The 21,437-nt window shown below is 52.7% G+C and overlaps 1 protein-coding gene across 1 annotated transcript in view; it reads left to right on the top strand.

The window, feature by feature from the left end:
• The first annotated feature begins 1,822 nt into the window (after positions 1 to 1,822).
• LOC121293399 (NACHT, LRR and PYD domains-containing protein 3-like) overlaps positions 1,823 to 21,437 on the top strand; it is a 70,600-nt gene continuing 50,985 nt past the window's right edge. Inside the window, 1 exon segment of the mRNA XM_041216449.1 lies at positions 1,823 to 1,944. The gene's annotated coding sequence lies outside the window, so the exon portion shown is untranslated.

The raw sequence follows: 21,437 nt of genomic DNA on the forward strand, positions 1-21,437 counted from the left end.
TGAAAGTGGGGGATTCAGTGATGGGAATGCCATTGCACATCAAGGGGCGATGGTTGGATTCCCTCTTGTTGGAGATGGTCATTGCCTGACAGCTTTGTCGTGTGAATGTTACTTCCACTTGTCCGCTCAAGCCTGGATATTGTCCAGGTCTTGCTGCATTTGGGTATGGACTATATCAGTACCTGAAGAGTCACTAATGGTGCTAAACACTGTGTAAGCATCAGCGAACATCCCCACTTCTGATCTTGTGGAAGGAAGGTCATTGAAACAGCTAAGGATGGTTGGGCTGAGGACACTACCCTGAGGAACTCCTGGAGCTGAAATGACAGACCTCCAAGAATCATCTTCCTTTGTGCTAGACATGACTCCAACTAGCAGAGAGTTTTCCCCCTGATTCCCATTGACTCCAATTTTGCTTGGGCTCCTTCATGCTACACTCAGTCAAATGGAGAATTGATCTCAAGGGCAGTCACTCTCATCTCACTGTCATAAGGTTAGGAGCTGAGTGACCCTAGTCGGGTTCAGCGAGCAGCTTATTACTAAACAAGTATTGCATGATAGCACGGTTGATGACTCCTTCTGCTACTTTACTGATGACGTAGAGTAGGGTGATGGGGTGGTAATTAGATAGCTTGGATTTGTTCTGCTCTTTGTGTACAGGATATAGGTGGGCAATTTCCAAATAGCGGGTAGCTGTAGCTGGTGTAGCTTTACTGGAACAGCTTGGATATGGTGCGGAATGTTCTCGAGCACAAATTTTCTGGGACAGATTTCCCCACTTCCCCCACACTTTGTGTCAGGAAGTGTTTCCTATCTTGCTCTCCTGAATATTGTGACTCTGATTATAGGACAGTCGTCCCCTTGCCCTGGGCTCCCGCACCAGTCATTAAAGTTTCTGTCAACTGATCAATTCTTTTCACATTCCTAAGATCCTCAATCAGAGCAGGTAGTTGGCAGGGTGTGGGGTGGGGGGTGGTGCAGGATGTGGAGTTACTTGTGCACCCGCTACTCCATATCGTTCCTTCTAGATCATCATAACTCGCTGTTTAAAATAAAAACTCATCTCCCTTCTGGTTCCTTTATCAATTATAGATTCCATAAATCTGTCCTCCTCTGCTTCTGAGCCCTCTGCCAATGGAAACAATTCCTCCCTCACTATCAAAACCTTCCTCATTTTGAATTCCTCTGTTCAATCTCCCTTTAGCCTTCTCCGCTCTAAGGGAAACAGCAATAGTTTTCCCAGGGCTTCACATAACTGACATTCTTTTAAAAATTCCTACATGGGATTTGGGAGTCACTGACAAGGCCAGCATCTGTTGCATGTTCCTAAATGCCTTTGACAAGCTGGTGGTTAGCCTCCTTCTTGAACTGCTGCAGTCTATCTTGTAAAGTTGCACATTCTTGCTACCATTCTGTTAATTTTGCTCCAGCTCTTTAAGTGTGGGACCTGGAAGCTCTCGCTCAGGCCCAACCTGTGACTGATAAAAATTGAACATAACTTCCTCATTTTTGTAATCTATAACTCTGTTTATAACGTAGAAAGAAAGTCTCAAAATCTGTATGTGATTTCTTTGAAGTCTCTTCGGTCCTGCATCACTATTAAAATTGGACCACAAATTCACCTTATTATTTTTAATTCAAAGGGTTGAGAGCAGATCTGGCACCAGTAATTGAATAAGTAGAAAGCAATGGGAGAATAAGTTTGCAGATTGATATGGGGAAATGGAGAAGAACATTTTTGTGGATTCAGACATGGGAGGGAGATGGTTTTTGATACTTTCTGTGACCTGTGGTAAGACATTTCTCTCTCTGCCTTGCTCCAGCTGTTCCCATTTGTATCTGTGGCCTGATTAGCAGAGTCTGTGAACTCGACTGCTGCTGTGACCCTGACTGCTCCTCTACAGACATCAGTGTCTTTACTTCCTGTCTGCAGGGCAGTGAACTGTAAGTCTCTGTTAGTGTGTTGTTCCATTGTTTATGAAAGGTAGCAGGGATAATCCAGGAAATTACAGGCTGGTGAGCCTTACGTCAGTGGTAGGGAAATTATTGGAGAAGATTCTTCGTGCCAGGATTTACTACCATTTGGAAGCAAATGGGCATATTAGTGACAGGCAGCATGGTTTTGTGAAGGGGAGGTCATGTCTTACTAACTTGATCGAGTTTTTCAAGGAAGTGACAAAGATGTTCGACGATGGAAGGGCAATGGATGTTATATACATGGATTTCAGTAAGGCCTTTGACAAGGTCCCTCATGGCAGACTGGTACAGAAGGTAAAGTCGCATGGGATCAGAGGTGAGCTGGCAAGATGGATACGGAATTGGTTTGGTCATAGAAGACAGAGGGTAGCAGTGGAAGGCTGCTTTTCTGAATGGAGAGCTGTGACTAGTGGATTTCCGCAGGGATCAGTGCTGGGACCTTTGCTGTTTGTAGTATACATAAATTATTTGGAGGAAAATGTAACTGGGCTAATTATTATGTTTGCAGACGACACTAAGTTTGGAGGAGTTGCAGATAGTGAAGAGGATTGTCAAAGGATACAACGGGATACAGATCGGTTGGAGACTTGGGCGGAGAAATGGCAGATGGAGTTTAATCCTGACAAATGCGAGGTAATGCATTTTGGAAGGTCTAATACTGGCAGGAATTATACAGTAAATGGCAGAACCCTTAAGTGCCTCTATGGGGAGAGGGATCTGGGTGTACAGGTCCACAGGTCACTGAAAGTGGCAATGCAGGTGGATAAGGTAGTCAGGAAGGCATATGGCATGCTTGCCTTCATTGGCAGGGGTATTGAGTATAAAAGCTGGGAAGTCATGCTGCAGCTGTATAGAACCTTGGTTAGGCCACACTTGGAATATTGCGTGCAATTGTGGTATCCGAATTACCAGAAGGATATGGAGGTGTTGGAGAGGGTGCAGAGGAGGTTTACCAGGATGCTGCCTGGTCTGGAGATTATTAGCTATGAGGAGAGGTGGGAGAAACTCGGACTGTTTTCACTAGAGCGACGGAGATTGAGGGGTGACTTGATAGAAGTTTACAAAATTATGAGTGGCATGGACAGAGTAGATAGTCAGAAGCTTTTTCCCAGGGTGGAAGAGTCAATTACTAGGGGGATATAGATTTAAGATGAGAAGAGAAAACTATAGAGGAGATGTGCGGGGCAAGTCTTTTACGGAGACGGTAGTGAGTGTCTGGAATTCGCTGCCAGAGGAGGTGGTGGAAGCAGGTATGATAGTGGTGTTTAAGAGGCAGCTTGACAAATACATGAATAGGATGGGAGTAGAGGGATATGGACCTCGGAAGTGCAAAATGTTTTAGCTGATGGGCAATAAGATGGGCGCAGGCTTGGAGGGCCGAAGGGCCTGTTCCTGTGCTGTACGTTTCTTTGTTCTTTGTTCTTTGTGTGTTACTGCATTGGCTCCTGATTTGGCAATGCCGTGATTTTAACATAGGAACATAAGTAGCTGTGGATATAAGCTGTGGACCCTTTGGCCTCTTGAGCCTGTTGCACGATGCCTGATCATAATCACTCTTCTGCCTCAACTCTGCTTTCCTGCCTGCTCCTTATATCCTTCCTTTTAATATTTCATTGGATGTGGGTGTCACTGTCTCGTCAGCGTTTTTATTGCCCATCCCCAATTGAGAAGGTGCTGGTGAGGCCCCTTCTTTAACCACTGCTGTCCATCCAGTGAGCATCCACAATCTCTAGGGAAGAGAATTCCAAAGATTCACAACTCTGAGTGAATCAGTTCCTCCTTATCTCAGTCCTGAATAATCTGTAATCCCATCTTCTAGATTCCCAGCCATGGGAAGCAGCTTTTCAGTGTCTACACGGTCATGCCCCTTCAGATTCTTCTATGTTTCAATGAGAGCACCTGTCATTCATCCAAGATTTTAAGTTTATTTATTTAGTGTTTGTATAATCAAAGAGCCAAGCAATAGCTTTGTTAGTGGCTAGAGGGAGTTCTTTTAGCCACCTTCTTGTTTAGTCAGTGGACATTCCTCAAAAATACGAGTCATTGTTTGGACCACACCACAGCACACTGGGTGGTCTTGGCAACCTCACTAATGTTGGGTGCTGCACAGAGCATTGGTCAGTCTAGAAACGGCTTAAGAGACCCACTCTAGGAGCTCAAAGCTGGGTGGATGAGCAGTGGGGTCTACAACAAGAGTGGTTTCTGAAGGATGTTTTCTCCTGCTAAGCCTCCTGCTATGGGTCCACCGATGTTACTTCTCGCTGTTGTCTGGTGAACCATATGGGGAGGCTTGATGGAAGGCATACTGCTGGTGGGTTGAGAAGTTGTTGAATTAGAGCATTCTGAGTTAGACTAGACTTTTGCCAATTGCTTGCCAGTCGCAGTTATCCTTCTAATGTTGTGAATGGTGTGGGGTGCTGGGGACTGGGGTGCTCCTGTTCAGAGCAGGGAACCAGGGGAGGTGATTTGGGCAAAGAGTCCTGCATAATGTACATTGGTACGTTTGTTTTGGTCAGATTGGTATCTTACTGGACCGCAGTATTCTGCAGCTGAGTACATGGTGGTAAGAGTAGAGATCCTCAGGATGTTGGCCTGTAATCCCCATGAGGAACTTGTCAGTTTACTGTGAGCCTGTTGCAGGTTATTGTTCTGCTGTCTTGATGACGTGCTGCTTGTATGTAAGACTTCTGTCAAGGATGACGCCGAGATAGAAAAGGTGGGAATGGTTCAGACTCTGGCCATCCAGGGGGATGTTCAGTTTCCTCTTAGCGCTGGCATTTTTAAAAATTCATTCATGGGAAGTGGGCTTCGCTGGCTGGGCAAGTATTTATTACTCATCCCTAATTTCCCATGAGAAGGTGGTGATGAGCTGCCTTCTTGAACTGCTGCATTCCATGTGGTATATGTGCACCCACAGTGCTGTTAGGGAGGGAGTTCCAGGATTTTGACCCAGTGATAGTGAAGGAATGGTGGCTTTTCCAAGTCAGGATGGTGAGTGACTTGGAGGGGAACTTCCAGCTGGTGGTGCTCCCAGCTATCTGCTGCCATTGTCCATCTAGATGTCAATGACTGTGTGCTTGGAAGGTGCTGTTGAAGGAGCCTTGGTGAATTCCTGCAGTGCACCTTGTAGATGGTACACACAGCTGCTACTGTGTGTCAGTGGTGGAGGGAGTGAATCATTTTTAGATGTGGTGCCATTCAAGTGGGCTGCTTTGTCCTGGATGGTGTCTTGGGTGTCCTGGGAGCTGCAATCATCCAGGGAGCATTCCATCACACTCCTGACTTGTACCTTGTAGATGGTGGACAGGCATCGAGGTGTCAGAAGGTGAGTTACTCGTCACAGGATTCCCAGCCTCTGACCTGCTCTTGTAGCCATCGTATTTATATGGCTAGTCCAGTTCAGTTTCTGGTCAATGGTAACCCCGCCAACCTCCCTCCCCAAACCCCCAAGGACATTGATAGGGGGGGTTACGTGAATGTAATGCCATTGACCGTCAAGTGGTTAGATTCTCTCTTGTTGGAGATGGTCATGTCCTGGCACTTATATGGTGTGAGTGTTACTTGCCACTTGTCAGCCCAAGTCTGGATATTGTCCTAGTCTTCCTGCATTTGGACGTGGACTGTTCCATTATCGTGAATGGTGCTGAACATTGTGCAATCATCAGCAAACATCCCCACTTCTGGCCTTATCATGGAAGGAAGGTCATTGATGAAGCAGCTGAAGATGGTTGGTCCGAGGACACTATCCTGAGAAACTCCTGCAGTGATGTCCTCGAGCCGAGATGACTGATCTCCAACAACCACAACCATCTTCTTTTGTGCTAGGCATGACTCCAACCAGTGGAGAGTTTCCCCCTGATTCCCATTGACACCAGTTTTGCTAGGGCTCCTTGATGTAACACACTGTCAAATGTGGCCTTGATGTCAAGAGGAGTCACTTTCATTTCACCTCGACTTCAGCTCCTTTGTCCATGTTTGAATCAAGGCTGGAATGAGGTCAGGAGCTGAGTGGCCCTGGCGGAACTCAAACTGGCATCACTGTGCAGGTTACAGCTAAGTAAGTGCTGCTTGATAGCACTGTTACCGACCCCTTCCATTACTTTACTATTGATCGAGAGTAGACTGATGGGGAGGGAATTGGCCGAGTTGGATTTGTCCTGTTTTTTGTGTACAGGATATGCCTGGGCAATGTTCCACATAGCTGGGTTGATGCTAGTGTTGTAATTGTACTGGAATAGCTTGGCTAGGGGCAGGGCAAGTTCTGGAGCATAATTTCCAGTACTGTTGCCGGAATGTTGTCGGGGTACATACTCTTTGCAGTATCCAGTGCTTTCAGCCGTTTCTTGATATCACGTGGGGTGAATTCAGTTGGCTGTAGACTGGCATCTGTGATGCTGGGGAGCACCCGAGGAGGCTGAGATGGATCACCTGGCTGAAGATTGTAGCAAATGCTGCAGCCTTTTCTTATGCACTGATGTGCTTGGCATCCCCATCATGTGATGATGGGGATATTTGTGCAGCCTCTAGTGAATTGTTTAACTGTCTGCCACCATTCACGTCCTTTTATATTCGGCCAGCTTGGTCAGGAGCTACCGAGCCACTCTTGGTGATGAACGTTGAAGTTTCCCTCCCAGGGCACCTTTTGCACCCTTTCCACCCTCAGTGGTTCCTCCAATTGGTGTTCAACATGATGGAAGCACTGATTCATCAGCTGAGGGAGGGCGGGACGTGGTAATCAGCAGGAGGTTTCCTTGCCCATGTTTGACCAGGAGACTTCATGATGTCTGGAGATGATGTTGAGGAATCCCAGGGCAACTCCCTGCTGATTGTATACCACCGTACTACCACCTCTGCTGGGCCTGTCCTTCCAGTAGAGCAGGGCAGGGCATACCCAGGGATGCTGATGGAGTCTGGGACATTATCTGTAAGATATGATTCCGTCAGGATGACTATGTCAGGGCTGTTGCTTGACCAGCCTGTGAGACAGCTCTCCCAATTTTGGCACTAGCCGCAGTCTGCTGGCAAGGAGGACTCTGCAGGATTGTGAGGGCTGAGTTTGCCATTGTTACTTCTGGTGCCCAGATCGATGCCAGGTGGTCCGTCCAGTTTCAATCCTTTTTTGGGGATTTGGAGCAGTTTGGTTCAGCTGAATGGCTTGCTAGAGGGCATTTAACAGTCAACCACATTGCTGTGGGTCTGGAGTCACATGTAGGCCAGACCAGGTAAGGACGGCAGATTTCCATCCCTAAAGGTTATTAGTGAACCAAGTGGGCTTTCACAACATTTCGTCAATGGTTCTGTGCTCAATAAACTTTTAATTCCAGGTGTTTATTGGATTCAAACTACAATATCTGCCGCCTGGGTCTCTGTATTACAAGTATAGCGGGAATATCACTATGCTGTTGTGTTGGCATTGCAGGTGGAATATGCTAGAAACTGTTTTACTGGTGCTCGGTTATAGGCACCACCTCTTGTGGTTGTCACCCAGCTTTGCTGCACCATAGTTAAATGAATCTTCGAGCTTCGGGGTATGAATCTGTATGACACTGCAGATGACATCTGCATAGATTAACTCTCAGAACCAGGTTGGAGGTAAAAACAGAAAATCCTGGAAAAACTCAGCAGCTCTGGTATCACCTGTGGAGAGAGAAACAGAGTTAACATTTCCAGTCCATATGACTTTTTCAGAGCTAAAGAGAAGTGGAAAGTGAAGTCACAGGAAAGCTGTGACCTGATTGTTTGGTAGGAAATCTGCACCAAATTTGAAAAAAAAAACACTGCAAAGCTAATTGATCAATTAATTATCTAAGTAGAGATGGCTGGGCAGGTGATGTGCTGTAGCTGTATGATGTGGGAGCTGGCAGATCCCATTGTGAGCCACAGTGACCACATCTGCAGCAAGTGTTGGTTGCTGGAGTCACTCTGGCTCAGAATTGATGAGCTGGAGTCCGAGCTCCGGACACTGCGGCACATCCGGAGGGGGAGAGTTACCTGGACGCTTTGTTTCAGGAGGCGGTCACACCCGGTAGTTTAAGTACCTCAAGTTCGGTCATTGGTCAGGGTCAGCAGGGTGTGACTGCAAGTGAGGCAGGTAGAGGGATCCTGTGTTCAGGAACAGAGGAGCCTCACCTCTTGACCTTGTCCAACAGGTACAAGGTACTTGCTCCCTGTGTGAATGAGGAACAGGGCTGTAGGGAGGATGAGCCAGCTGACACAGCACTGTGGCACAGGAGGCCATTCAAGAGGGGGGAGCAAAAAGACAAGTGGTAGTTGTAGGGGATTCTATAATTAGGGGAATTGATAGCTTCCTTTGTAAGCAGGATCGAGAGTCCCGCATGGTATGTTGCCTGCCCGGTGCCAGGGTGAGGGACATCTCTGATATTGGAGAGGGAGGGGGAGGATCCAGTTGTTGTGGTCACTGTCGGGACAAATAACATAGGTAAGACTAGGAAAGAGGAATTGTTTGGGGATTATCAGGAACTAGGAACTAAACTAAAGAACAGGTCCTCAAGGGTTATAATCTCTGGATTACTACCTGAGCCACGTGCAAATTGGCATAGAGACGTGAGAATAAGGGAAATAAACACGTGGCTAAAGGAGTGATGCGGGAAAGAGAGGTTCCATTTCGTGGGGCACTGGCATCAGTATTGGAACAGGAGGGATCTGTACCGTTGGGATGGTCACCACCTGAACCGATCTGGGACCAATGTTCTAGTGAAAAGGGTAAATAAGGTGGTCAACAGGACTTTAAACTAGAAAGTGGGGTGGGGGGGGGGGGTGGAAAGGGTAAAGCTCCAAGAAGTATGATCAATGGGAAACAAAGCAGCAGGTTAGAGTGTGAGGGGGGTGTGGGGGGGTGTGGGGTGGGGGGGCAGCGGTGGGGTGGATTCAACTTCATGGAAAATTATGAAAAAACTGAAAAGAAAGGAGAGCCCAGGAGAGGCTATTAAAGTCTCCAGAACACAAAATAGGACAGAGTGTTTGGAGAAGGATAGGAATCTAACTTCAAGCACATCAGATAAAGGGACGACAATGAGAAAGGGGACGGGAAATACAGGACTGAAGGTGTTGTATCTGAATGCACGCAGTATACGAAATAAGGTAAAAGAGCTTGTGGCGCAGATTGAAATTGGCAGGTATGATGTGGTGGGTATCACGGAGACATGGCTGCAAGGGGATCAGGACTGGGAGCTAAATATCCAAGGATATACATCATATACATATGAGGGTAATCTATATACATTGAAAAGATAGGCAGGTAGGCAGAGGGGGTGGGGTTGCTTTGTTATTAAGAAATTAAATTAAATCGATAGCAAGAAATGATGTAGGGTCAGATGATGTAGAATCTGTGTGGGTAGAGTTGAGGAATCGCAAAGGTAAAAAAACCATAATGGGAGTTATTTACAGGCCTCCGAACAGTAGTCAGGATGTGGGGCACAAGATACACCAGGAGATAGAAAAGGTGTGTAAGAAAGGCAAGGTTACAGTGATCATGGGGGATTTCAATATGCAGGTAGACTGGGAAAATCAGGTTGGTAGTGGATCCCAAGAAAAGGAATTTGTGGAATGTCTACAAGATGGCTTTTTGGAGCAGCTTGTGGTGGAGCCCACTAGGGAACAGGCAATTCTAGATTTAGTGATGTTTAATGAGGCAGATTTGATAAGGGAGCTTAAGGTGAAGGAACCCTTAGGAGGAAGTGACCATAATATGATAGAAGTTACCCTGCAATTTGAGAGGAAAGGCTGGAATCAGTTGTAACGGTATTACAGAGGCATGAGGGAGGAGCTGGCCAGAATTGACTGGGAGATGAGCCTAGCAGGAAAGACAGTGGAACAGCAATGGCAGGAGTTTCTGGGAGTAATTTGGGAGACACAGCAAAAATTCATCCCTAGGAAGAAGAAGCATACTAAAGGGAGGACGAGGCAACCATGGCTGACAAGGGAAGTCAGGGACAGCATAAAAGCTAAAGAGAAAGCATACAATGCGGCGAAGAGCAGTGAGAAACCAGGGGATTGGGAAGCCTACAAAGACCAACAGAGGACAACTAAAAAAGAAATAAGGAGGGGGAAGATTAACTATGAGGGTAAACTAGCCAGTAATATAAAAAAAAGATTGCAAGAGTGTTTTTAGATATATAAAGGGTAAGAGAGAGGCAAAAGTGGACATTGGGCCGCTGGAAAATGATGCTGGAGAAGTAGTAATGGGGAACAAGGAAATGGCGGTGGAACTGAATAGGTACTTTGCGTCAGTCTTCACAGTGGAAGACACAAACCATAGAACCATAGAACACCACAGCACAGAAAAACAGGCCATTCGGCCCTTCTAGTCTGTGCCGAAATATTATTCTGCTAGTCCCATTGACCTGCACCCAGTCCATAACCCTCCAGACCTCTTCCATCCATGTATCTGTCCAATTTATTCTTAAAAATTAAGAGTGAGCCTGCATTTACCATGTCAGATGGCAGCTCGTTCCACACTCTCACCACTCTCTGAGTGAAGAAGTTCCCCTTAATGTTCCCCCTAAACCTTTCCCCTTTCACCCTAAAGCCATGTCCTCTCATATTTATCTCTCCTAATCAAAGTGGAAAGAGCCTACTCGCATTTACTCTGTCTATACCCCTCATAATTTTGTAAACTTCTATCAAATCTCCCCTCATTCTTCTATGCTCCAAGGAATAAAGTCCTAACCTGTTTAATATTTCCCTGTAACTCAACTCCTGAAGACCCGGCAACATCCTAGTAAATCTTTTCTGCACTATTTCAATCTTACTGAGTGACCTCCCCAAAGTTCAAGAGAGTTGGGAGGCAGAGGTAAGTATGGTGGTCATTACCAAGGAGAAGATGCTAGGAAAACTGAACGGTCTGAAGGTGGATAAATCACCTGGACCAGATGGATTACACCCCAGAGTTCTGAAGGAGATAGTGGAGGCGTTACTGGTGATCTTTCAGGAATCACTGGAGTCAGGGAGGGTCCCAGAGGACTGGAAAATCGCTAATGTAACCCCCCCCCCCCCGTTTAAGAAGGGAGTGAGGCAAAAGACGGGAAATTACAGGCCGATTAGCCTGACCTCGGTCGTTGGTAAGATTTTAGAGATCATTATTAAGGATGAGATTTCAGAATACTTGGAAGTGCATGGTAAAATCTGGCAAAGTCATCATGGTTTCATCAAGGGGAGGCGATACTTGACAAATCTGTTAGCATTCTTTGAGGAGGTAACAAGTAGGTTAGACAAAGGAGAGCCAATGGATGTTATCTACTTGGACTTCGAGAAGGCCTTTGACCAGGTGCCGCACAGGAAGCTGCTCAGTAAGATAAGAGCCCATGGTGTTAGAGGCAAGGTACTAGCATGGATAGAAGATTGGCTGTCTGGCCGGAGGCAGAGAGTGTGGATAAGGGGGTCCTTCTCAGGATGGCGGCCGGTGACTCGTGGAGTTCCGCAGGGATCAGTGTTGGGACCACAACTTTTCACTTTACATATTAATGATCTAGATGAAGGAACTGAGGGCATCCTGGCTAAGTTTGCAGATGACACAAAGATAGGTGGAGGGCCAGGTAGTATTGAGGAGGTGGGGAAGCTTCAGAAGGATTTGGACAGGTTAGGAGAATGGGCAAAGTAGTGGCAGATGGAATACAACGTGGGGAAGTGTGAGGTCATGCACTTTGATAGGAAGAATAGAGACATAGACTATTTTCTAAATGGGGAGAGAATTCAGAAATCTGGAGTGCAAAGGGACTTGGAAGCCCTAGACTAGGATTCTCTTAAGGTTAACTTGCAGGTTGATGCAGTAGTTATGAAGGCTAATGCAATGTTGGCATTTATTTCAAAAGGACTAGAATATAAAAGCAGGGATGTGCTGCTGAGGCTTTATAAGGCTCTGGTCAGGCCACGTTTAGAATATTGCGAGCACATTTGGGCCCCGTATCTCAGGAAGGATATTCTGGCCCAGGGGAGAGTCCAGAGGAGGTTCACGAGAACGATCCCAGGAATGAAAGGCTTAACATATGAGGAACGTTTGAGGACTCTGGATCTAAACTCGATGGAGTTTAGCAGGATGAGGGGGGATCTCATTGAAACTTACACTCGATCCAGGCCTTTCAGTATTCTGTAACGTAGGGAAGATGTTTCCATTAGTAGGAGAGACTAGGACCCGAAGGCACAGCCTCAGAGTAAAGGGAAGACCTTTTAGAACAGGGACGAGGAGAAACTTCCTTAGCCAGAGTGGTGAATCTATGGAATTCATTGCCACAGAAGGCTGTGGAGGCCAGTTCATTGAGTGTATTTAAGACCGAGATAGATAGCTTCTTGATTGGTAAGGGGATCAAAGGTTACGGGGAGAAGGCGGGAGAATGGGGTTGAGAAATTTATCAGCCATGATAATGGCGGAGCAGACTCGATGGGCCGAATAGCCTAATTTCTGCTCCTGTGTCTTATGGATTTTATACTATTTAAGAGGGGGCAGAGCAGGTGGAGCAAAATAGAAGGTTAGGGTTAGGTGGGAGCTCAGGACAGATTGACGAGGATGTCATGGACAGAAAACAAAGGGAGTGTTAATGGTCGTGGTAAGAGCTAAAGAAGGTGCTGATCATGGCATAAAGGTAATAGAAGAAGAAGGCATAGCGCTGTGTGAAAGCACAACATAAACAGAAAACAGTGACTGATGGTCCCTGTGGGGGAGGTGCGATGGTTGTGGAAAAAGGATAAAAAAAATATATATAGTTTTAAAAATAAATAAAAGTAAAGAAGTATTTTTTTTAAAAGTGAGTAAAAAGGGGGTAAAGATGGAGGAGAGAGAGAGAGACAGAGTTACACAGAAACAGGCCCTTCGTGTCCGTGCTGGCCATCAAGCACCTGTCTATTCTAATCCCATTTCCCAGCACTTGGCCTGTAGCCCTGTCTGCTCTGGTGTTTCTAGTGCTTATCTAAACACTACTTCAATGGTGTGAGGGTTCCTGTCTCTACCACCCCCTCAGGCAGTGTGTTCCAGATTCCAACCACCCTCTTGGTGAAAAAAAAATCCTCAAATCCCCTCTAAACCTCCTGCACCTCACGTTAAATTGATGCCCCCTCATTATTGACAACTCTGCTAAGGGGAAAAGTTTCTTCCTATCTACCCTATCTACGACCCTCATTATTTTGTCTACCTCTATCGGGAACCCCCTCAACCTTCTCTGATCTGAGGAAAACAACACGAGCTTATCCAGTTTCTCTCCAAAGCTGAAATGCTGCAGCCTAGGCAACACTCTGGTGAATCTGGTCTGCACCCTCTCCAGTGCAATCACATTCTTCCTATGGCAACCAGAAGTGCACACAATAATCCAGCTGTGGTCTAACTCGCGCTTTCACAGCTCCAACATTACCACCCTCTTCTTATACTCTATGGCTCGGCTAATAAAGGCAAGTATGCCATATGCCTTCTAATCCCCCTTATCTACCTGTGCTGCTGCCTTCAGGGATCTTTGGACATGTACACCAAGGTCCCTCTGATTCTCTGTAATTCCTAGGGTCCTACCATTCATTGTGTATTCCTTTGCCATGTTAGTCCTCCCAAAATGCATCACCTCACACTCCTCAGGATTAGATTCCATTTGCCACTGCTCTGCCCATCTTACCAGCCCATCTATATCACACTTTCCTCCTTACTATTTATGACACCACCAATTTTCACGTCATCTTCAAACTTACTGATCATACTTCCTATATTCACATCTAAATTATTAATGTACAGAACAAACAGCAAGAGTCCCATAACTGATCCCTGCAGTACATCACTCGTCACAGGATTCCAATTGCAAAAACAACCTTTGACCCTGACACTCTGCCTCCTGGCACTAAGCCAATTTCGGATCCAATTTGCCAAATTGCCCTGGATCCAATGGACTCTTACTTTCTTGCCCATTCTCCCATGTGGAGCCTTGTCCAAGTCCTTACTTAAATCCACGTAGACTACATCAACTTCACTACCCTCATCTACACAACTAGTCACCTCCTCGAAAAATTCAAACAAATTTGTTAGACATGATCTCCCCCTGACAAAGCTATACTGACTTTCCCAGATTAATCCCTGCCTCTGCGAGTGGAAATTAATCCTGGGCCTCAGATTTTTTTCCCAATAGTTTCCCTACCACTGATGTTAGACTCACTGCCCTGTCATTACCTGGTTTATCCATACTATGCTTCATGGATAATGGTGCCAGATTCGCTGTCCTCTAGTCCTCTGGAGCCTCTCTTGTGGCCAGAGAGGATTTGAAAATTAGTGCCAGAGCCCCTGCAATCTCCTGCCTTGCCTCACAAAGCAGCCTTGGGTACATCACACCTGGGCCTGGGAATTTATCTACTTTTAAGCTCGCTAAAACCACTAACACCTTTTTCTTCAATGTTAATTTCCTCAAGCATATCACAGTGCCCTTCCCTGATTTCGACACCTACATTGTCCTTCTCCATAGTGAACAAGGCTGAAAAGTAATCGTTCAAAACCTCACTCTCCGGCTCCTCGCAGATTGCCACTTTGGCCCCAAGTGGGCTCTATTCTTCCCGTGGTTATCCTCTTGCCCTTAATATATATACAAAATGCTTCGGATTTTACTTTATCTTGCCTGCCCGTGTTTTATCATGCCCCTGCTTTGCTCTCCTAATTATTTAATTACTCCTGCGCCCCAACCCACACCCATCCACACTTACTTTACTCCTCGAGAGCTTCCATTGTTTTTAGCCCTCTGTATCTGACATAAGCCTCCTTATTCTACCTATTCAATGTGCTATATCGCTTTGACATGCAGGTTTCTTGGAATTGTTGGTCCTACCCTTCACCTTCAGGGGAACATGTTGGCCCTGAACTCTCACTATTGCCTTTTTGAATGACTCCCACTGCTCTGATGTAGACTTTTATACAAGTAGCTGCTCCCACTCCACTTTGGCCAGATCCTGACTTATCGCATTGAAATTGGCCTTCACCCAGTTCAGTAACTTTCTTTCCAGCCCATCTTTGTCCTTTTCCATAACTACCTTAAATTTTAGAGTTGTGGTCACTATCGCCAAAATGCTCCCCCACTGACACTTCTACCACTTGCCTGGCTTCATTCCTTAAGATTAGGGCCAGGACCACCCCTTCTCTTGTAGGACTTTCTACATGCGGGCTCAAAAAGCTCTCCTGGATGCACCTTAAGAATTCCACCATTCACATCATGACCAGCCCAGTTAATATTGGGGAATTGAAATCCCCTACTATTATTGCCCTATTACTTTTATACTTCACTGAGATTTCCCTACATATCTGCTCCTCTATCTCCCCCTGAATGTTTGGAGGCCTAAAGTACACTCCCAGCGAAGAGATTCCCCCCCTCCTTTTTGTTTTTTTAAGTTGTGCCCATATGGCCTCATTTGAGGAACCTTCTATGATACCATCCCACTTCACTGCAGCAATTGACCCTTGATCAATAGTGCAATGCCACCTCCTCTTTTACACCCTGCCCTGTCACAGCTGAAGATTCTACACAGTAATATTTAGCTGCCATCCCTGCCCTCCCCTCAACCATCTCTCTCTGATAGCACCAACATTACATTCCTATGTGTTAATCAATGCCCTCAATTCATCTGCCTTACTGGTAAAACTCCTTGGATTAAAGTAAATGCAATCCAGCCTTGTGCCTTAGAAGGTCTATATTTGCTCTGTCTTCCAGACTGATTCGTTTCCCTTCTATTTTTGGCTGTGCATCACCCCCTACTGTACCTCCACTCTGCATCCCATCGCCCTGCCAGATCAGTTAAAAGCTGCCCCCCCCACCCCGGCACCTGCCAGCAGCACTAGCAAACCTCCCCAGAGGGATGTTTGTCCTGTTCCAGTTCATGAGCAACTCTCTGACTTGTACAGGCCCCAACTTCGCCAGAAACAGACCCAATAATTCAGGAAATTAAAGCTCTCCCTCTTGCACCATCTCTTCAGCCACACATTCATCCTTTCTATCCTCCTATTCCTATACTCACCCGCACAAAGTTCATGGTCTGAAGTTGTTGTGCTTAATGTTAACTTCAAAAGGCCGTAAATTACCCAATCAAAAGATGAGGTGCCTTTCCTCCAGTTTGCCTTGGGCTTCACTGGAGCATTGCAGGAGCCATGGACGGACATGTGGGCATCGGAGCAAGGTGGTGTTGAATTGGCAACAACAGGAAGGTCTGGGTCATGCTTGTGGACTGAGCGAAGGTGTTCCGCAAAGCGGTCCCTCAGTCTGCGTTTAGTCTCCCCAGTATAGAGGAGACTGCTTCGGGATCAGCGAATACAGCAGGCAAAACTGAGGGAGGTGCAAGTGAAGCGTCCTTTCTCCTGAAAGGAGTGTTTGGGGCCTTGGACCATGAGAACGGAAGAAGTAAATGGCTAGGTGTTGCACCATCTGCAATTGCATGGGAAGGTGCCATTGAAAGGCGATGAGGATTTGGGGGTGATGGAGGAGTGGACCAGGGTGTCACGGAGGGAATGCTCCCCACGGAATGCTGACAGGAGGGTGAGGAAAAGATGTGTTTTGTGGTGGCCCCATGCTGGAGATGACAAAAATGGTAGGGGATGATCCTTTGAATATGGATCCTGTTGGGGTGAAAAGTCAGGACACGTGGGACCCTATCAGGGTTCTGGGAGACAGGGGAAGGCGTGAAGACAGAAATGTGGGAACTAGTCCCCCTGACATATCTTCCTGGGTCAGTGGGAGACGGGAGCGAGGCTGGGTGAGTGGGGGGTGTGGGGCTGGGTGAGTGGGGGGTGTGGGGCTGGATGAGTGGGGGGTGTGGGGCTGGGTCAGTGGGGGGCTGGGTGAGTAGGGGGTGCGGGGCTGGGTCAGTGGGGGGTGTGGGGCTGGGTCAGTGGGGGGTGGGGTCTGGGTCAGTGGGGGGTGGGGTCTGGGTCAGTGGGGGGTGCGGGTCAGTGGGGGGTGGGGGGCTGGGACAGTGGGGGGTGGGGGCTGGGTCAGTGGGGGGCTGGGTCAGTGGGGGGTGTGGGGCTGGGTCAGTGTGGGGCTGGGTCAGTGGGGGGCTGGGTCAGTGGGGGGCTGGGTCAGTGGGGGGTGGGGGCTGGGTCAGTGGGGGGTGTGGGGCTGGGTCAGTGGGGGGTGTGGGGCTGGGTCAGTGGGGGCTGGGTCAGTTGGGGGTGGGGCTGGGTCAGTGCGGGGTGGGGGGTCTGGGTCAGTGGGGGGTGGGGCTGGGTCAGTGGGGGTGTGGGGCTGGGTCAGTGGGGGGTGGGGGCTGGGTCAGTGGGGGGTGTGGGGCTGGGTCTGTGGGGGGTTGCGGGTCTGGGGTCAGTGGGGGGGGGCTGGGTCAGTGGGGGGCTGGGTCAGTGGGGGTGCGGGTCTGGGTCAGTGGAGGGCTTGGGTCAGTGGGGGCTGGGTCAGTGGGGGGCGCGGGTCTGGGTCAGTGGGGGGCTGGGTCAGGGGGGGCTGGGTCAGTGGGGGGTGCGGGTCTGGTCAGTGGGGGTCTGGGTCAGTGGGGGGCTTGGGTCAGTGTGGGGCTGGGTCAGTGGGGGGGTGCGGGTCTGGGTCAGTGGGGGTCTGGGTCAGTGGGGGGCTGGGTCAGTGGGGGGCTGGGTCAGTGTGGGGCTGGGTCAGAGGGGGGCTGGGTCAGTGGGGGGTGCGGGTCTGGGTCAGTTGGGGGCTGGGTCAGTGTGGGGCTGGGTCAGTGTGGGGCTGGGTCAGTGGGGGACTGGGTCAGTGGGGGTGTGGGGCTGGGTCAGTGGGGGGTGGGGGCTGGGTCAGAGAGGGGCTGGTCAGTGGTGGGGGGGCTGGGTCAGTGGGGGTGGGGCTGGGTCAGTGGGGGGTGGTCAGTGGGGGGTGGGGGGCTGGGGTCAGTGGGGGGGGGTTGGGGGGCTGGTGTCAGTGGGGGGTGGGGGCTGGGTCAGTGGGGGTGGGTCAGTGGGGGGTTGTGGGGCTGGGTCAGTGGGGGTTGTGGGGCTGGGTCAGTGGGGGTTTGTGGGGCTGGGTCAGTGGGGGTGTGGTGTGGGGCTGGGTCAGTGGGGGGTGGGGCGGGGTCCAGTGGGGGGTGGGGGGCTGGGTCAGTGGGGGGTGGGTCAGTGGGGGGTTGGGGGCTGGGTCAGTGGGGGGTGGGGTCTGGGTCAGTGGGGCTGGGTCAGTGGGGGTGGGGGCTGGGTCAGTGGGGGCTGGGTCAGTGGGGGGGTGTGGGGCTGGGTCAGTGGGGGGGTGTGGGGCTGGGTCAGTGGGGGGTGGGGGGCTGGGTCAGTGGGGCTGGGTCAGTGGGGGTTGGGTCAGGGGGGGCTGGGTCAGTGGGGGGTGGGGGGCTGGGTCAGTGGGGGGTGGGTGTGGGGCTGGGTCAGTGGGGGGTGGGGGCTGGGTCAGTGGGGGTTGGGTCAGTGGGGGCTGGGTCAGTGGGGGGCTGGGTCAGTGGGGGGTGTGGGGCTGGGTCAGTGGGGGGTGGGGGGCTGGGTCAGTGGGGGCTGGGTCAGTGGGGGTTGGGTCAGTGGGGGCTGGGTCAGTGGGGGGTGGGTCAGTGGGGGGTGGGTCAGTGGGGGGTGCGGGTCTGGGTCAGTGGGGGGCTGGGTCAGTGGGGGGTGGGGGGTGGGTCAGTGGGGGGTGGGGGCTGGGTCAGTGGGGGGCTGGGTCAGTGGGGGGTGGGGGCTGGGTCAGTGGGGGGCTGGGTCAGTGGGGGGTGGGGGCTGGGTCAGTGGGGGCTGGGTCAGTGGGGGGTGGGGGCTGGGTCAGTGGGGGGTGGGTCAGTGGGGGGTGCGGGTCTGGGTCATTGTGGGGCTGGGTCAGTGGGGGGTGGGGGGCTGGGTCAGTGGGGGGTGGGTGTGGGGCTGGGTCAGTGGGGGGCTGGGTCAGTGGGGGCTGGGTCAGTGGGGGGTGTGGGGCTGGGTCAGTGGGGGTTGGGTCAGTGGGGGCTGGGTCAGTGGGGGCTGGGTCAGTGGGGGGTGGGGGCTGGGTCAGTGGGGGGTGGGGGCTGGGTCAGTGGGGGGTGGGGGCTGGGTCAGTGGGGGGTGGGGGCTGGGTCAGTGGGGGCTGGGTCAGTGGGGGGTGGGGGGCTGGGTCAGTGGGGGGTGGGGGCTGGGTCAGTGGGGGTTGGGTCAGTGGGAGGTGTGGGGCTGGGTCAGTGGGGGGTGGGGGCTGGGTCAGTGGGGGGTGTGGGGCTGGGTCAGTGGGGGGTGTGGGGCTGGGTCAGTGGGGGGTGGGGGCTGGGTCAGTGGGGGGTGTGGGGCTGGGTCAGTGGGGGGTGGGGGCTGGGTCAGTGGGGGCTGGGTCAGTGGGGGGTGGGCGCTGGGTCAGTGGGGGGTGGGCGCTGGGTCAGTGGGGGGTGGGGGCTGGGTCAGTGGGGGCTGGGTCAGTGGGGGGTGGGGGCTGGGTCAGTGGGGGGTGGGGGCTGGGTCAGTGGGGGCTGGGTCAGTGGGGGGTGGGGGGCTGGGTCAGTGGGGGGTGGGGGCTGGGTCAGTGGGGGGTGGGGGCTGGGTCAGTGGGGGGTGGGGGCTGGGTCAGTGGGGGCTGGGTCAGTGGGGGGTGGGGGGCTGGGTCAGTGGGGGGTGGGGGCTGGGTCAGTGGGGGGTGGGGGCTGGGTCAGTGGGGGGTGGGGGCTGGGTCAGTGGGGGGTGGGGGCTGGGTCAGTGGGGGGTGTGGGGCTGGGTCAGTGGGGGGTGGGGGCTGGGTCAGTGGGGGGTGGGGGCTGGGTCAGTGGGGGGTGGGGGCTGGGTCAGTGGGGGGTGGGGGCTGGGTCAGTGGGGGGTGTGGGGCTGGGTCAGTGGGGGGTGGGGGCTGGGTCAGTGGGGGGTGTGGGGCTGGGTCAGTGGGGGCTGGGTCAGTGGGGGGTGGGGGCTGGGTCAGTGGGGGCTGGGTCAGTGGGGGGTGTGGGGCTGGGTCAGTGGGGGGTGGGGGCTGGGTCAGTGGGGGGTGTGGGGCTGGGTCAGTGGGGGCTGGGTCAGTGGGGGGTGTGGGGCTGGGTCAGTGGGGGTTGGGTCAGTGGGGGGTGGGTCAGTGGGGGGTGGGTCAGTGGGGGGTGGGGGCTGGGTCAGTGGGGGCTGGGTCAGTGGGGGGTGGGTGTGGGGCTGGGTCAGTGGGGGGTGGGGGCTGGGTCTGTGGGGGGTGTGGGGCTGGGTCAGTGGGGGGTGGGTCAGTGGGGGGTGGGGGCTGGGTCAGTGGGGGCTGGGTCAGTGGGGGGTGGGTCAGTGGGGGGTGGGGGCTGGGTCTGTGGGGGGTGTGGGGCTGGGTCAGTGGGGGCTGGGTCAGTGGGGGGTGGGGGCTGGGTCAGTGGGGGCTGGGTCAGTGGGGGGTGGGGGCTGGGTCAGTGGGGGGTGGGGGCTGGGTCAGTGGGGGGTGGGGGGCTGGGTCAGTGGGGGGTGGGGGCTGGGTCAGTGGGGGCTGGGTCAGTGGGGGGTGTGGGGCTGGGTCAGTGGGGGCTGGGTCAGTGGGGGGTGGGGGCTGGGTCAGTGGGGGGTGGGGGCTGGGTCAGTGGGGGGTGGGGGCTGGGTCAGTGGGGGGTGGGGGCTGGGTCAGTGGGGGGTGGGGGCTGGGTCAGTGGGGGGTGGGGGCTGGGTCAGTGGGGGGTGGGGGCTGGGTCAGTGGGGGGTGGGGGCTGGGTCAGTGGGGGGCTGGGTCAGTGGGGGGGTGTGGGGCTGGGTCAGTGGGGGGTGTGGGGCTGGGTCAGTGGGGGGTGCGGGGCTGGGTCAGTGGGGGGGTGTGGGCTGGGTCAGTGGGGGGTGTGGGGCTGGGTCAGTGGGGGGTGTGGGGCTGGGTCAGTGGGGGGTGTGGGGCTGGGTCAGTGGGTGTGGGGCTGGGTCAGTGGGGGGTGTGGGGCTGGGTCAGTGGGGGTGCGGGCTGGGTCAGTGGGGGTGTGGGGGCTGGGTCAGTGGGGCTGGTCAGTGGGGTGTGGGGCTGGGTCAGTGGGGGGTGTGGGGCTGGGTCTGTGGGGGGTGTGGGGCTGGGTCAGTGGGGTGTGGGCTGGGTCAGTGGGGGGTGTGGGGCTGGGTCAGTGGGGGGGTGTGGGGCTGGGTCAGTGGGGGGGTGTGGGGCTGGGTCAGTGGGGGGGTGTGGGGGCTGGGTCAGTGGGGGGTGTGGGGCTGGGTCAGTGGGGGTGTGGGGCTGGGTCAGTGGGGTGGGGGTGGGGGGCTGGGTCAGTGGGGGGTGGGGGGCTGGGTCAGTGGGGGGTGGGGGGTGGGGGGCTGGGTCAGTGGGGGGTGGGGGCTGGGTCAGTGGGCGCTGGGTCAGTGGGGGGTGGGTGTGGGGCTGGGTCAGTGGGGGCTGGGTCAGTGGGGGGTGGGGGGCTGGGTCAGTGGGGGGTGGGGGCTGGGTCAGTGGGGGCTGGGTCAGTGGGGGCTGGGTCAGTGGGGGCTGGGTCAGTGGGGGGTGGGGGCTGGGTCAGTGGGGGCTGGGTCAGTGGGGGGTGGGTCAGTGGGGGGTGGGGGGCTGGGTCAGTGGGGGGTGGGGGCTGGGTCAGTGGGGGGTGGGGGCTGGGTCAGTGGGGGGTGGGGGCTGGGTCAGTGG

This window comes from Carcharodon carcharias, chromosome 21, assembly GCF_017639515.1.
Source record: "Carcharodon carcharias isolate sCarCar2 chromosome 21, sCarCar2.pri, whole genome shotgun sequence".
NCBI lineage: Eukaryota > Metazoa > Chordata > Chondrichthyes > Lamniformes > Lamnidae > Carcharodon > Carcharodon carcharias.